The sequence below is a fragment of the Cyrtonyx montezumae genome, unplaced genomic scaffold (assembly GCF_038088225.1).
Source record: "Cyrtonyx montezumae isolate F1298 unplaced genomic scaffold, pur_monq_1.0 scaffold_8, whole genome shotgun sequence".
Classification (NCBI taxonomy): domain Eukaryota; kingdom Metazoa; phylum Chordata; class Aves; order Galliformes; family Odontophoridae; genus Cyrtonyx; species Cyrtonyx montezumae.
Genome location: NW_027072089.1, coordinates 40,305,359 through 40,322,193, shown reverse-complemented (window position 1 = coordinate 40,322,193; position 16,835 = coordinate 40,305,359). Strand labels below are relative to the sequence as shown.

The window sequence follows — 16,835 nt, the reverse complement described above, 5'->3', positions numbered from 1 at the left end:
TGACAGGAATTTCACAGTCTCTTGACTTTTCAGCCCACTCATGTGCATTCATCAGAAACCAGTCACATCTGGCTGCCAGGATGGGGGGTTAATTTTCTCTAAATGCCTCAGCAGTTTTGTTCTAGCTGAAGCAAACTCTGTGACTGCAAAGCTGATGAGTAAAATATTTCTACTTCACCCAGTTTAACTCAAAACCGATAGCCTCGGGACATATTGAACCTTTCTTAAAAAAAAAAAAATAATAATCTTTTGAAGCTTTTTGAATGGCCCATCGGGTCAGGCCAAAGTTTAAAATGCACATTTAAGACTTTGATGGACACAGGGGCTTTTTTTTTTTTTCTTTCCTGAGTAAAGCTTATCACAGCTTGGCAATGTGTGCTTTAGTGCATGACAAAACTAAAGAGAATTAACTTAGCCATCAACTACTCAGGGAGAACAATAACAGGAAAGAAATTTCCAGATAGAACTTCCTATTAATCTACCTAGCTATAACCATGTGACATGAAAGCATCAAACAGCACTAAATTATACCGAGTGCCACAGCTGAAAGTGATGCTACTTAAACAAAAGCATTTTCTAAAGATGCATAACAAAGATAACACCTACGGTAGGAATTGCAAACATTGAAAAGAATTCTAATTGGTAATATTCAAAGTAGTAATGCTTACCTGATAGGTTATTATTTTTTGTTAACATTAATTTTTGTTACAACATGCAGCTCAGACTTGTATCAGTCTTTCCTTGATCTGCAACTCATAAACATGGTGTTGCAGGTCTCAGACCAGAAGAAAAATATTTTAATAGGATCTGAAAATCTACCAACACCAAATGTTTTGGAAAGACCATGTATTTTGGTAAATTTGGCAAAAAATTGCTTCATACTCACATCAGCTGGAATTTAGAAAACAGAAGTGCAAACTACTCAGCTTATTGCTTAGTATAAATACACGGTTTTGTGTTTCATCAAGTCAATTATTTCAGTACATCACACAGCAGTTGTTAGCATGAGGCCTTCAAGCTGGATTAACACAACGAATTGTACCATTCCTTTAGAAATATTGCATTTCGTTAAGGTCAATACCACAGGTCAATAATTGGATCAATTATAAAGAAGCTTTTACATGATAAGATACGACTAGTCTTTAGGATCAAGCGCACTGTACCAGGTGAAAAATACACTTTTTCAAAAGAATGTAGATTATAGTAATATCGAGTGAGCTATTACAGCCTAGAGAGTAATTAGCACACATTTTCAAAATTAATGGCCTGATATTCAGAGATACTGAGTTACCACAAGTCCTGTTAGATTCTATGGAAGTAGTGAGTGCTCTGGTACTCTGCATCTTTGTAAATGAGGCTGCAAAATATTTAAACAGATCTTTATACTTTTTTTTTTTAAGTGATGCCAGTGTATATTAGAAATAGCATGATGGAAGACAGATGAACTCAATAAAAAATATAAAAATATCAATCTGAATCACAGAAACCAATATGAAACCAAATATGAATGTTTTCCAGTTTGACGATGATTTTCAAAGAGCCACTGCTCACTTCTTTCTATATTAAGAAATACTTTCTTTTTCTGAAATAAATCTCCAGCTGCCTTTGAGTCTGTTGTTAATTCAGGTATTTTCAGTTCTTAAGTTGTTTGATATGATTCTGGAGTTGAAAAAAGAATGTGGAGGACAGAGGAGCAAAGCAACTTGTGACATTTTAATAATATGATCTGCTTTAGTTCAATAGAAAAACAACTTAAGTATAAGATTGCCTTTGGATTATCAAATTCCCAATTTTTTGTAAAAATGTGAAATAGCTGCAAGACACATCATCGTTATGAGGAAAACAGAAATTGGGGGAGCATGTGAACAGATCTGTTACTGAATGGTGAAAGGGATCAGTGGTTATGCAGTTCAATTTCTCTCCATGGTTTTGTCTTGAGAGAATAAAAAATGAGTTCCAAAGTTTTGAGGTTTGACTATTTGAAAGTTGCCATAATAATTATTGAGAAACTGACAGTTTATAATGGCTAGTGTTCAATAAGACCTTCACTAATGTTTCTCATTTCAAAGAACCAACTAACTGCTTGCAAATTACAAATCTGATAGCTGTTGCTGCTATTTTAAATGTCTTGCATCTAATGTATTTCATATTTTGAATACATTTTATTGTGCCTGGCACAGTGGAGTCTAAACTCAATATTTATTAATTTTACAATATTAATTGCAACATAAATAACATTATGGCACACAATCAGAAACATCTGACTATTTTGGAAATAACAACTTGATCAAATAAACTGGTAGATTCACTAACCTAGGAGGGGCAACCTGAGCTTTTAAGTCAACTCCAGACCCACAGCTATTGGAACAATCTAAAACAGAACAGCCTGTAACTTTCCTAGGTTTGGCCATTGTCTCACTGTATCTATGAGCAGCAATACTTTTCACTTAGATCCCCTTTGCGATCATATAATATAATCGTTAGCTTTTCCTTCTTTTAAATTGTTACTACATGCAGAGACATATAGTCAGGGCATGCATGACTCGCATATAAGACATTACTACTAATTCTTCATTTTTCATTGCTTTGTTTCACTATTTGAGAAACATGATGTTACCTTCTCTAGCCTTCTCTTTTAGCTGGGATGGAGACAATTTTTGCAACAAGTGATTTCTCCCAGCCCTCATCCTAAGATGAGGAAATATTGAGCCAGCAGCTTGGATAGAGATGTACCTTTGTGAGCTGCTGGAGTGAATGGGTAGTGCTGTCAAGAATTTGCCCTTGCCATTCTGCTGTTTTGCAGCTTTACTGGTGTTCTTCCTTACTTGTGGTTCCCCTCCCTGTTTTGCAGAGAGAAACATACGACTCTATTTCTTTAATCCCTTGTTTATATATGGTACTAATATCACCAATAATATTAGCATAAATCTGGGAAAAGGAGACATGAATTAGCTACCATTGTTATGTTGCTAGAGAGATAGCTTAGATTATGATTTGAGGTATACCAATCATGATACTCTACTTCTTCCTATTTTTTATCTCTTTTTTTTAATGTTACATCAAGATATTTTCCTAAATCATGTCTGATCTGCTTGCTATGAGATTGAAATTAAGCTACTATTTTAATTGTTCGTAAGACATATGCAACGTTTAGAATAAACACTTGTAAGATGTCTGACCTAGTAAAACTGCAAGGTTCTAAATTACATAAAACATAGCAGATATAAGAGTAGATCTAATTTATGAGATGATACAGGATGCTACTTGTCTCAAAGGAAGATTCTCTTTTAATTCTATCCAACTTTGAATATTTGTTCAAAAACATACATGGTGGGTGTTTGCCTCTGGCTAGATTTTTTTGGATAGCCCAGGTAGTTTGTTTTCCTGTGAGATGTACTAGGCAAAATATGTTTATTCTACTTCTGTTAAAAAATTGTACTGATGTTACCTTTACTAGACATAGTGAGCAAAAGGGTCTGCAATCTCAAAGGGGATGATATTTTTGTGTGATACAACAACTTCATAAAAATAATCTGAAAAAAGTTGCAGTCCTATGGAAAACAAATGGCTGCACACAGTCACAAGCAGATTTTTCCATTTTTATCAACTACAACTTTAAAGGCATTGTTCCTTATAGGCACTTGTGAGCCTCCCACTGTTCACAGCCTTGATCAGACTGTCTGTGTATGAACCTTACCAAGCGAGAATTTTTACCACTATGTAACTCAACTATGTACATAAACTATCTCCAGAAAGCAGTTTGTCATACATCAGATCAAGAATACAGCAACAAAACTTATTTTCTTTATAATGGCTGTTACTAAGACATTTAAAGATGTAGCAGAAGATGAAGCTGCAGTCACAATAGGTAGTTAGATCAACTTACCAAGGGACTGAAACAATTTGTGGTCGTTAAAATGTAGAAGAATTGTTAGGCAGCAGCAAAAATGGAAAAATATACATAACAGAGGCAGATGAGGGAAACAGATGGGCAGAGGAGTCTCACTAGACTCAGCCCACCATCAATACCATATTTTGATGAAATATTATGAGCCTAGACCATTTAACATTAACAATGAACAATTGAGATGTCAACCATACACACAGCAATCCAGAAGGTAAAAAATGTCAAGGCAAACAACCATGATCTCATCACCAAGAAATAGATCACATCACTAAGAAATGAAGCACTAGATCCCACCATTTAAATAAACACTGTTCAGAGGAAAAATGATCCCTCCTCTCTCCTGCAAGATAAATGTTTTGCAGTGTAATACTCCACTGGAGATAAGATGAAGCTGGACACAAATCTCAGTCTGCATTAAGCTGAAGTGAACATGAATGAACTAGAGACATTCACAGTAAGGACCATCATAAAATGACACACTGAATATAGTACATCACCAGTTTTCACATGGAAGCTTATATACATCTGCAGTCATATACTGAGCATGAATCAGGCTGATGCAGAAGTAGAGAACAATGGAAGACAAGTGTACTGTGATGAACATATTGATTGTAACTGTAGAAACATCTTATAGTTTTATCACTGCCACACTGAACTCCTGGCATGTTAACCAAATCATTTAACTCTAGTTTTTCAGAGATAACTGGAAGGGGGAAGGGTCACATCCAATTTAAGTCTTCTTTCCACAGCTGATTAGCAGTGACATATTCACCTAAAGACAGTGGGAAGACCTGAAATCATAAGTAGAATTCTATTAGAACACAACTCTGGTTTAAACACAGAAAATATAATTCTTTTGACACTACTCCTGCCTGACAGTGGTGGTACAGAAACCTTATCTACTGGGTTCAGCGGAATGTTATTTCATAATTCTTCAGTAATCCCTTATAACAGAAGACATTCATTTATTACAAAATGTAATAAACCAAGATGTAACTAACAGAAATATTAACTACCAGTCACTGCTATCACACAGTATGATTTTCAGATCTAAGCAAGATAACACTGCATTTCAAACACAGAATAATGTCACTTTGAAATGTATACTTTCTCTATTTTAAAATGATGCTAATCTTATATCAGAGGACCCAGTGTGTCTGTGTCACATTAATTCAATAGTGCACTGTGAATGCTAAATTCTATGTAAATGACATAAGCCTTATCAGTTTCATTCATTGTTACAACTCAAACAACAGCAATTACAACAACTCTACAGATTTTGGCACCAGAAGAATGGCAGATTTATTAGCAAAATCCAGTTAATATTTATCTTTTTATACTGTTCAACTACCAAGTTACACCTGTACAATATACAAAGCTCCTAGGTAATGAGATATTTCTTTATTGTCAAATCTGCTCCACAGACTGCTGGTAAAGATTACATAGCTCATTTAAATAAAGCTCTTTTGTCAACAGACTGGATATACTTTAAAAATGAGTAAAAGGCTCATGAAAAAAACAAATCTCAGCTGATGTGCAAGTATACATGGAAAGATGCACTTGTTTTTTGACCTTATTCCAGTTGTGAATGCTTTGGTAAGCAGATTAGCAATGTTAAATTACCAATAAATAAATAAATAAATAAATAAATAGAGACAGGAAAATTGTATTTCAAGATCCACTGAAAAACAAATGGAATACAAGTCCGAAAAAAACTGGAGCACAATCTTACAGTAAAAATAGTGGTTAAAGCAGAAAAAAAACAACATCTCAAGAGGAAAAATATTAAAGATGGGTATTATGATTTTTACCATCTGTCAGGAAAACAAAGAAAAGATAACTTTTTGTAAGATCAGGATATCTTTCTGCTTTATTGTGGCTACTTTGTAAGCATTTTCAATAGTAGTTTGAAGGTGAAAACTGTTTTGTGTGTTAGGTTCCTCAAAATGTAGCCTAAAGTTTGATACAGACTAGGTATAGAATACACATGATGATATTCTCTCCTCAAAGATACAAGGGAGATACACCCAGGAGGCTTCATCTATATCATTTAGTAACACTCAGGATCAAACACTGCTAATTTCACCCCCAAGAGCCCAAAAAAATGAATGGAAATATCTTGAAAAAATGCAGAAAATTTCCCTTGCCCTGAATCAAAGGTTTTTGGTTTTTTGTTTTTATTTTTTTCCCAACAATTTTTTCTGTTGAAGATCTCATCTACAGAAGAGTACAAATTTTCCTAACTTTTGTTTTTTACATACATGAGGCCATTAGAGAAATGCAGCAGCCAGAATAAACTGAAGTATCAAAACCTCTCAAGTAAACAAGATCACTCTAAGGAAGTTCCTGACCTTGCCAATATGTCCTCCTGTTAAAGCAGCTATAATCTCTAATCATTCCATTTACAGTTTCTACTGCTTACTCTGAAGAGAACAAAACCCACAATAAAATACTATATCTCATCCTCTGTCCCCTCCTGAAGGATTACTGGAGTATAATTGTCAACACATCACTCTAAAAGTAAACTAGTACACCTTTGTCATTCAGAGTTGTTAAGTATGCTTTTTCATGAGTTCGTCATCTCAAAAATAACTACCTCATGAATATGAATGTTACACTGCTTTCTCAAACAGTTTAATAGGTAATTTTCATCTTTGTGAATTCATGCCTTCTTTGTTGCACTTAAAATACACTGAGATTAATTATCAAAAAGTTCTAAAGTTGTAGTTACAGCAGAATACAGGAAAGACTCTTGTTGAATAATAAACGAATATTATGATGATAAATTTTGATATTAATCTGTTCCTTCTGATTCAGATTATTATCATGATTACTGCAAAACAGTAAAATGAAATTAAAAAGAACAGAATTTATTTATCTTGATGACATACACATCTATCATTCAGCGATCATCAATCAACACCACCTTTCTCTCTGCCCCAAAACTGGTCTGCTGTTGCTACCTGGATTGTACTTCTAGGTCTTTGGCACTTGGTAGCAATCTCATCAGACCTGCTAATGACTAGCACACCTTGAGGTAGTCTGTGCAGTGTGACTGTGTGCCATAATAGCCTAGGTCATGCAACAGGTGCCTCGACAGTTACACATGCTCTTGGCTGAATCACCACCAGCATTCTACTAGCTGTAATAGAAACATAATTTCCAATTAGTCATTTCAGAAATGACATGGCCTTCAGACAAGCAAAGCCAGACTTTTCAAGGGAATTTCCTGCTCTAGTTTGCACAATGTACCATCGCACCAGCATAGGCAGCCCAGGACTGGATATTCTGCAGGGGCAACATGAGTACTGAGAGGTAAATGTGCTTCCTGGAAGGCCATGAATCAATCAGAGGAACAGCTGGCCAATTAAGACATGCATAACTTTTTCCAGATGTTACCTCAGTGCTGATGGCTGACTGCGTCTTAGAGATGCACATTGTTTCTCAATCCCTGGGGCTACCTTCATACCGTTAAATAAAAAGAGCCAGGAACTATTCTCTAGCAGTAAGGCTAGGGTGTACAGGCTGGCTTTGCCCACACTCTGCAGTCCACTACCACTTCTCAGCCCTGTGTGAAAGCCTCGCTGTCCTAAAACACAAATATCATATCAGAGAGTGTGAGGGATTAACCATTGAATGACTGAATGAATGTGAAAGCTGTGTTCCAGATTACGTAGGTGAAACAGAAGTTTATCTGCATACCTTTGGTTGCAGCAAAACCACTTGAGATAATAGGGCCAAGGAAAATAAGGCTAGTGCTGTCCCAAACATGCTGCCTGCTTGGAGCAGTCCTTGGTGCATGTTACTCCTTGACTTGTCTTGGAAATTGTTAGCTTACACAAGCTTAAACAGGATAGGGCACCATAAATTAGTATGTGGAATGTGCAAGACCTTAACCCTCTAGTATTTTTCAGGTTAGATGTAGCCTTCATGGCCAAACAGTATATTGAGCTTCCTGCTCTATGAAGAGCATACATGCTCTTCATAAATAATAGGGTTTAAATTCTTAAGCAGTACGTCTCTGCGGGAACAATTGGATTAGGAAGAGAATATGAATGTTGTATGGGATCTCTCAATAATAAATAGAGGAAGATAGGTAAGATATATGTGGCTAGCAGGCACTACTCTGTAAAAAATAATAATAATACCTACCCTGAGGCTGACAAAATGAAGTCTTTAAGTTGTCAAATGACTTCAATTTAATGTCCTTAGTCTAACCAAACACACTGTTCTTCTTACCTAGCACTAGAGATTTCAGAAATCTTAAGAAAATTTCTTCAACTTAGTCATCTTCTTCATTACTTTGATTCTATCTTGGAATTATGACTAGTTCTGAACTACGTCATCAGCCCAGACAATAATTTTCCTTCTTGCTTGGCCCAGGGGATGACATAACGCGACAGCATGGCCTTTCTTGCTGACTAAACATACAAAACTTCTGAGATTTACAGTCACCCACCATACCCACCACACTTAAATATCAGTCATTCATCCTATATGATTCTGGAATCATTCTTTCCAAGACCTCTAAAGAGCTATTTCATTTTCAGATCTGAGAAAGAGCACCCAAATAGGCAGTAAGTGTCAATTCAACTTAGTTCCTTCTGTCGTTGTCTGCCTGCCTCTTGTTAGGATGGACACTACTGTAACATTAATTTTACAGGGAAGGCAGAAAGTAAAATGGGATTCATGGAACAAAGTGGAGTTTACAATCAGATAGCACTGTAGCTTCACACAATCATACTGTGTGCTCAATTATGTAGTTAATAGGAAAACTGGGATGAAAAAATGGCAGGCCTTGCCTGAACCCTTCCTCTGCAGAAGGGCTTAGGGATTCAGCCACACTTCTGTAGTAAGCACATTGTGAGGGCTAGAAAATAGCTCAGTGAAGTCACATACTCTCAGCAATCAAATAATTCAGCAAAATCTGTAAGTCTCATTATATAAGAAAGACTGGGGGTGCCAGGAAGACCCAGAGAATGTGATATAGGGTAGCACTTCAAACAAAGGTGAAATTTTAGTATTAAAAAGCACTGATTCACTGCACTTCCTTCTTTCAGTTCCCAAAAGACCACAGAGAACTTTAAGTGGTGTGACACACAAGATGGCTAATAAAGACACACTATACTGTTAACTTGCACTGGGCCAACTGCAAGAGTTTTGATGGTGCTGTATTACAGTGAAGGAGAGATTTATTTGTGCACTCCCAGATTCCAGTATTTTGGCTTTATTTAGACAGTTAACATTCTTTATCAGTTTTCTGTGCTTTCACTCAAGCTTAACCCTGCTATTTCTGTGTACACATGATATTCTTATCATTTGCTCTTCTCAAAAGCATGCAGAGATTGGTAGTGATGTATTAGATTGTAATGCTAGTGTAAATTATTTAATATATTTTATAATAAATTACAAAGCACCATTTTATGTGGCAACAAGACACAACAAGAGGTACTGCCTCTTCTAAAAATATTAACACAGGATTGTATTCTGCTTATCACTTAAAGATTTAATGTAGAAGCTAAATAAGTTTTCATTTGCTGATATTGTAGGAAGTTCCCAGTTACATTATCATTTCTAAAGGAGAAGGAAATTTATCTGTGGGCAACTCCATTATTTGTGGGCCAATTTGTGGGTCAATTTATTTGTGGGCAACTTCTAGAGGGAGCGATTATTAGATTTTCATCTGCAGATGAGGAATGCTACCTGGCACTCCCTTGGTCTGCTCACCTGGAGGACCATAACACAATTCTCTCCATGCCTGCATACTGCAGTTTCTAGCCTAATGAAAATCTGGCCCCTGCATGCAGGTCTGGTCCTGTTGTTGACTGGGAAAACAGCCAGAATGTGCACCTACAAAGCAGAACTGGTATCCCCTTGTTCTAGAGCACAGATAAAGCTGGAAACATCCAACACTATATCTTGAATTTCATAAGTCTTCCAGGATAAGGGAAAGAATATCAACAAATGCTGCAGATTGCAGCTCTCCAGTGAACACACCCAAATGGAACAATCCTATTTTCAATTTATGAGACAAATTAAATCCCAAAAAGAACAATAATAGTTAAATTAACTACAGTAGTGAAACAACTAAAGTCAAGTTTGCTCAGCATCTGTAATGGTCTTTTCTGTCACTTTAACTTTTCAGTGAGGAAAATGGAAGTCCTAAGAGGCCAGGCTGTAGCCCAGATAGATCCAAGCCTCATCCCTTAGCACCACAACAGGGAGCCTATCAACACTGACAAGGCTGACTGCCTTGAAATTGCAGTCCCTTAAAACACTGACATTCTTGGCCCCAGTGGCACAAAACCTCAGGAACTGTGCCCCAGATTTAAGGAAACACCTCAGGACCTTCAGGTTTCAATTTCAACTGGTTCTTCTGTAAGCCACCATAGTTCTCAATCCAGAAGCGGGACCTTAGTCTCTATTGCAGATGCCACACAAGCAGTCTGCCTAAACCTCATTAGCATTGATGGCAGATTTTCATTTGTTACAATCACTTATGTGTGTTTCTGAAACAACAACAAAAAAGCTGAATCTTAAATACAATTTGATTTAAATGATTTATCCATACAAATTGCAGCATTTTATTACACATTTACTATATTTGGAAGGCAATTTTTTAAAAATAGAAAGCATTGAAAGAAAAAGACTAGACAAAAATTGTTAAGCACTACTTCTGAAGACATATATATTTAATGGAATCTATCTTATAATTTCTGTTTACGTTCACTTTTTTTAGCAAGAATTACAAATGTGGAATCACCTTTTTCTAACTGTTGAAAAGTCCCCCAGAACAGAGGGAAATTCAAGCATGTATGAAAACAAGTAAGTTATTACTTTCATATAAGCTTCAGATTGATTTTCAATGTGTTTGTCAAGAATGTGAGGCTCCTAATCCTTCATTCAAACGCAGTCTATACAAATGCTTTCAAACAGTTTTTTTGCTCAATACGTAAGAGCTGACAGAAATAATAAACAAGATAAAAGCCACATCTTTGGTTAAACTATGGTAATGATGTAGTACTTAAGGCATTAATGACTTGAGTCAGTGACTTTGATAACCATGAGATAGTCAGCAGGTCCCACCTATCTTGACTCCCATGTTTCTTAACAGTCACAATTACACAAATAGAGTCAGTATTATGTTCCTGATTACCAAATAAATGAAAGATGCAAAAAGGAATCCAGCTAATGCCTTTATAATCACACACAATTACCTTAAAAGGATAATAAAAAGGAAAGATAAATGTTCAGAAGTTAACAAATGCCAGACCTACAGATGCTTTTGCAATGTTAATTTAAGACCCTATGTTTTATGACATAGTCTTACTTATGTTTCACAGCCTTTTCCCCATCCTTTTCAAAGCAATGGGCACAGTCACTTTGTGAACAGATCAACAAATACTCTAGAGTATTTCTGCAGAAGAATATTACTGCAGAACATAATGCTATTCCATCTGAGATATAGCTAAAAGGTGGTGAGTTTCATAGATTTTCTTGAGAGCAAGTGACAGCTGAGATTTAGGAATAGTTTGTTCTTTCTTAATCTCTGAAGGGAGAGTGGTCTTAAAAGACAAAGGTTCTCCCATTCCTCCAGAGACTGACAGATTTACCGGAAAATTCCAGTGTCTCCCCAGACCACTCATTTTTTATTTTTCCATATCACCATTAGCCTACATTTATCATGTCTCCTTGTCTTCTTCCACTCTCTACCTCACAAATATTCAATCTAATCTAGGACATTTTAATCTCACATTCCTTGTATTTCCTCAAAGACAGTAAAATCCATACCTTAAATGTATCCTGAAACTGCAAATTAATAGTGGAATAAGGTGAGATCTTTCCATACTAGAAGCACATTTCAATATTGCAGATAAAGGACGAAGGAACATGTCCTACTACCTTTGATTTGTTCTCTGGCTTAATTTCAGAATTTCCCACGTGTTCTGTTCCAGATAAATTCACATATGACTCACAACAGGAACTGCTTCCAGAAAACTATATAACCCATAGTACCCTACATGTCAACTTGCCACATCTCATGGCATGGTATATATGCCTTCACTTAAATACTGTTCAAAACAAACAAACTACTGTGGTATGTTACCCTGACAGAAATACAGTAGTGCAGTGTGTTATCCACAAGTGTGGATAAGCCACTGAAAAGTAAGCATCAGTTCTGTGAAAACCAATTTAGTCCTGAGCCCAAGGAGCGCTTGATGGCTTCCTTTATTTTTTTTTTATTATTTTATTTTATTTTATTTTATTTTATTTTATTTTATTTTATTTTATTTTATTTTATTTTATTTTATTTTATTTTATTTTATTTTATTTTAATCTTTTTATGCATCAGAAGTGTTGGAAAAGTAATGCTGTCAGTCCTCCAATACAATAACGGTGCAAAAAAAATCTTTTTAAAGGTATGCTAAAATGTTTTTAATTGTGATTGCTTGATACAGAGCTGGACTTGCCATATTAAAAAAAAAATGCTCAAAATATATTATGAACCTTAATGTTTGTTTAACTGTCTGCTGTCATATGGCCTCATACGTCTTTGACTCCTACAAAAAACAGCAAAATTAACACATTCCCTTCCTCAACCAGGGATGTTTGCTTTGGAGGATATTAACATGATCTTCTCTGGTACATTTGGTTAGTTCCCCTGTCCACATGCAAGTTTTGTTCTGAATCACCCTGTGATATACTCACACAGGCACTCTCCTACTTCCATCTTTGGTGTCACAAGGGCGCAGAGACAATGTAAATGTGTATGGGAGGAAAGGAATAGATTCTTTATTAAGAGCTCAGCATGAATAAACAACCTTCCTATTCCGTTCTATATGGTCTGTGAGCCATCCAATGCGACAGCAGGTACATTCACTGCATTGAAAAAAGATATTATACCCTCTACATTCACCTTGCTTTGTCTTTGGAAGGAAATTTGGGTGCACAAACAAGAAGGGAAAAAAATTGTGCTTCAAAACTTCCCAATTCAGGAGATCATGACATCAGGACCACAGGGCACACAGCAGGTTCACCTCCCTTTTAGTGCAGACACAGCTACTAAATCCTAGATGACAAAATGTTCCAAAGCTGAAGACTAGATTCACTAGTATGCCAACTGTTTTTCAGTCCTCAAATACAAAATAACTGCTTATTTGGATGCTTAAGTCTATTCCAGAGTTTGGAATGTAAAGAACGTATCAAAAAATGAAGCCCTATTTTTTAAAGATACTAATAACAAACTAAGAAAAAAAGAGACATGAATATATATATGAATATGGTTATAAAGGTTATAAAGTTATAAAGGTTACCAAAGTTATAAAGGCTCTTACTGAGGTCAAATATATTTGCTGTATTTAATAAAATATGATATTTTCTATTACATGAAAAGTATGCATAGAAGAAAACCACCATAGGTTTAAATCAGGAAGAAAAATGCATCTTCAGTGCAAAACTACCTCATCTAAGGCAATCATTTCAGTATAAATGCAAAGATTTTAATTTGTATGGAGACCAGACAACAGAAAATTATAGAGGTCACTTGACTGAAATGCAGAAATTTTAAACATATGCTTAAAATCCATGTAAGCTTTAAATTTATGCATAGCCTAGGGAAACCACTTTTGGCTACTATATAATGACTGAAAGGTTGATAACTGAAAAACTGCATGCCACTGGACATTGGCAGATTTGTAACACAGAACTTGCTGAAATACAGCCACTAAAAATCTAGTGAAATGGATTGATTATGTCATCCAACCTGGTAAGTATTTATAGTATAACTGTAGACTGCATCTTAATAATACTTAAGTACTCTCCTAGTCCATTTCCCCCAATAGGTATACATTCGACTTGTTTTTTTTTCACTGCAGGACAAATTAAAGTAAGACAAACCAAAAACCCATAGTTGCTCTCTCTAGCACTGAAAGGAGTCAGATATATTAAAATAGCTAAAATAAGTAAAAAGATGGAGGCGATTTTAAGTGAATTTAAGTGAATTTAAGTCTGGATAATCATAAAATACAACAACTGATAGCAAATATATATTTATTGTTCTATTACATCTTTTAATACAATTACAATTCTATATGCAGGAAATGAAACAATTGCATTTGCATGCCTGCAGTACAAGTCTCTTTTATTTCCCCTGGATTATCTATGTATCTAGACGAGTGTGTTGGCTGTGGGCTATTTTTACTGCAAAGCTTCTGAAATCACAACTGTGAACCAGTTCAGCAGGTGAGAATCATCCTGACAGAGTATTTACATTCACATTTGAAAAGTTATCATCTGCTTAAAGGAAAACTATTTTAAAATACAGCCATGACTATGGTTTTCAGAGTTGGCATCCTCTCTGGAACGCATATTCATAATTCTGTCTTTTTAAAGGAGTGTGTTTTTCTAGTTTATATCAGCTACTATTATCTAGTTGATATAAAGGTTTCAATACTGGTGATGAGGCATCGGAGTTAGGAATCTTACTCAACATCTAAATTAAATAGTTTTATGCCACAAACTGGTATGAAAAGGAACTGCAAAATCTTAAAGTGAAGGCAGCAGCCACACTCCTTTCTGAGGCTTCAGAGATTCATAAAGCTCAATCTGAGAACTCTAAACAGCTTTTACACATATTAAGAATATACTGCTTGGGGGAGAACATGAAGTTCTGGTCTGAGGAACTTCAAATCAACACAACTTTCTTGTCTGTCAGATTTTTAACTATTCCTTTTCATAGCTTCAGAAAAAAAAATAATTCTAATGGGCTGCTGATCAGAACTGTTATTGTGATGGTGAAATCCCAAAGGGAAACATGTTTCAGATATGAAGTATTCCCTCCTGAGTCCCTGGCAGTCACTAAAAGAAGAACTTCTTGATGTATAAAGACAGTGTCACCATTGTCAGAGAATACTCTAGCAGGAAATGAACCACAAATAAGAGCAATGTCTTTCTTCCTATGAATCAAAATAGTTGTTTTTTCACCTATAAGCACTTTGGAGAATAAATCCTAATGGAACCTTGCAAGCATTGTGGGAAAAATCTCTCATCTGTTTTAAATGTATACAATTATTAGGCTCACAATTTATAGAAAGTAAGCCCGTATACAACATACAGAAAATGTCTCCATCAAGAATCAAAATATAATTTTATAGAAGTTGAAATAATGTACAGTTCACAGCCAACTTAACTTTTCCAACAAATGGAGCCATAAATGCAATTTTCTGTCCTTTGCTGTGAAGAATTAATTTTAAGGTATTCATATTTTTCTTCAAGTACATCTTAAGTCTCAATTAAACCACAAAAAGCTTCAATAAAGTAGCATTAAGAACCAACTTAAACCCACCATAGCAAGGAAATTCAGACTTTGGCTAAAAATTTTGTCTCACTCCTCATCTTTAAATCACTCTGTTGTGGTTAGGAATTGTATGGCTTGGATAAATGTGCTATCTTTCATATTGAGTAGTACATATGTTCTAATACTTTGGTGGAAGGAGAGTCAGAATTTGCAACCTCAACCCTGAATTCCTTTACCTTTGAAGGCTTGATTCAAGATCTATAATTATTTTAACATGAGCTTATTACGTTTAATTTTTTTTCATTCTGGAATAGAAAGTGGAATTTGGAAAGCTCCTATTGTGTACTTCAATGGCACTTTCTAAATCTGAAAAATTGAACGCCACTACCTCCATGAAACTGAATATATGCATTTTTAAATGGCACTTAGACATGAGTGACTTAAATGTGGTAAAGAAAGGCTTACACATTCCCAATATAAGTTACAAATTCAAACGTTCAGGCATGAAAATCTTTTCCCTAAGTTGTTTTCAAGCTTCATCCTTTTTTCTGCAATAACTAAAGCAAAGCCACAGTAGCTGCAGCCATTTGCATCTAAGGAAGAGATGTTTTGCTTTGGTGATATAGTTAATGAGTCTAAAAATATTCAGTATAATAATTCTGTCAAAGCCCCCACAGTCTCCTCAATGAGCAGAAGCCTGCAGGATTCCAATGGGGAGCCAAGTAATGAGCTCTCAGCATTCGCTCCCACACCGTCCAGACGAAATATACTCGGGCCTCGACGGTTCCACATCATTAGCAACATGAAACAAAGACACATGCTTGACTTTAATAAGCGACTAAAGTTGCTGGCTTATTAGGCTGTCACTGCACATAAACTCTATTTCAGTGTGACAAAACAGTTCCTTGCAAATAAAAAAAAGAAAGGATTAAAAAAAGAGAAAGAGAAAAGGAGGAGAACACTTCTGCAAACAGAGGTCGGTGTGATTTAATGTGGTAAGTGATTGAATGAAGTTGAGCAAAGGCACACAGGAAGTGATGGGTCTCTGACACCAGCTCTCACGGGCATGCTGCAGACTGCAGTCTCACTGCTGGAGACGATGGTTACAGTGGGCTGCAGTGATCAGACTGTGGGCATATGTGACTGAGTTTTAGTTGATATTCCTGCAAGACAGGAAGTGAAAAAGCTTATTTCCCACTGGGAAAAGGTTCAGGCATGATTAACTTGGGCATGACCAAATAGGTCAATGATATGACAATGAGTGTCTAGCACAATAATTAAGTGGGGAAATGTGTGTGATTTGTTTCTTCTTGTTCTTCAGACACCAATAATGCATTAGCATGGATTCATTTAATCTCTTTCATTATACAAAATCTGATAGCAATGTTGCACAGTAATATTCATTTGAATATATTTCTTTAAGTTATATTTATCCCTGCAGTAACATTGTCACAATGATGAACACTTTTCATGTTTGAACTTTAATTTTTTACTTACAGAACTACTGAGGAGTTTTTAAAATCTCAATTTCTGTTAAAAGTGTACCCTTATAGACAGAAGAAAATACCCTAGAAACAAAATCATAGAATGACTTGAGCTGGGAGGAAACAAAATCCATCCACTTCCAAATCC

The 16,835-nt window shown here is 35.7% G+C and overlaps 1 protein-coding gene across 1 annotated transcript in view; it reads right to left on the bottom strand.

The window, feature by feature from the left end:
* The window catches only part of CCDC178 (coiled-coil domain containing 178), a 150,616-nt gene that overhangs the window by 18,164 nt on the left and 115,617 nt on the right, over positions 1 to 16,835 (bottom strand).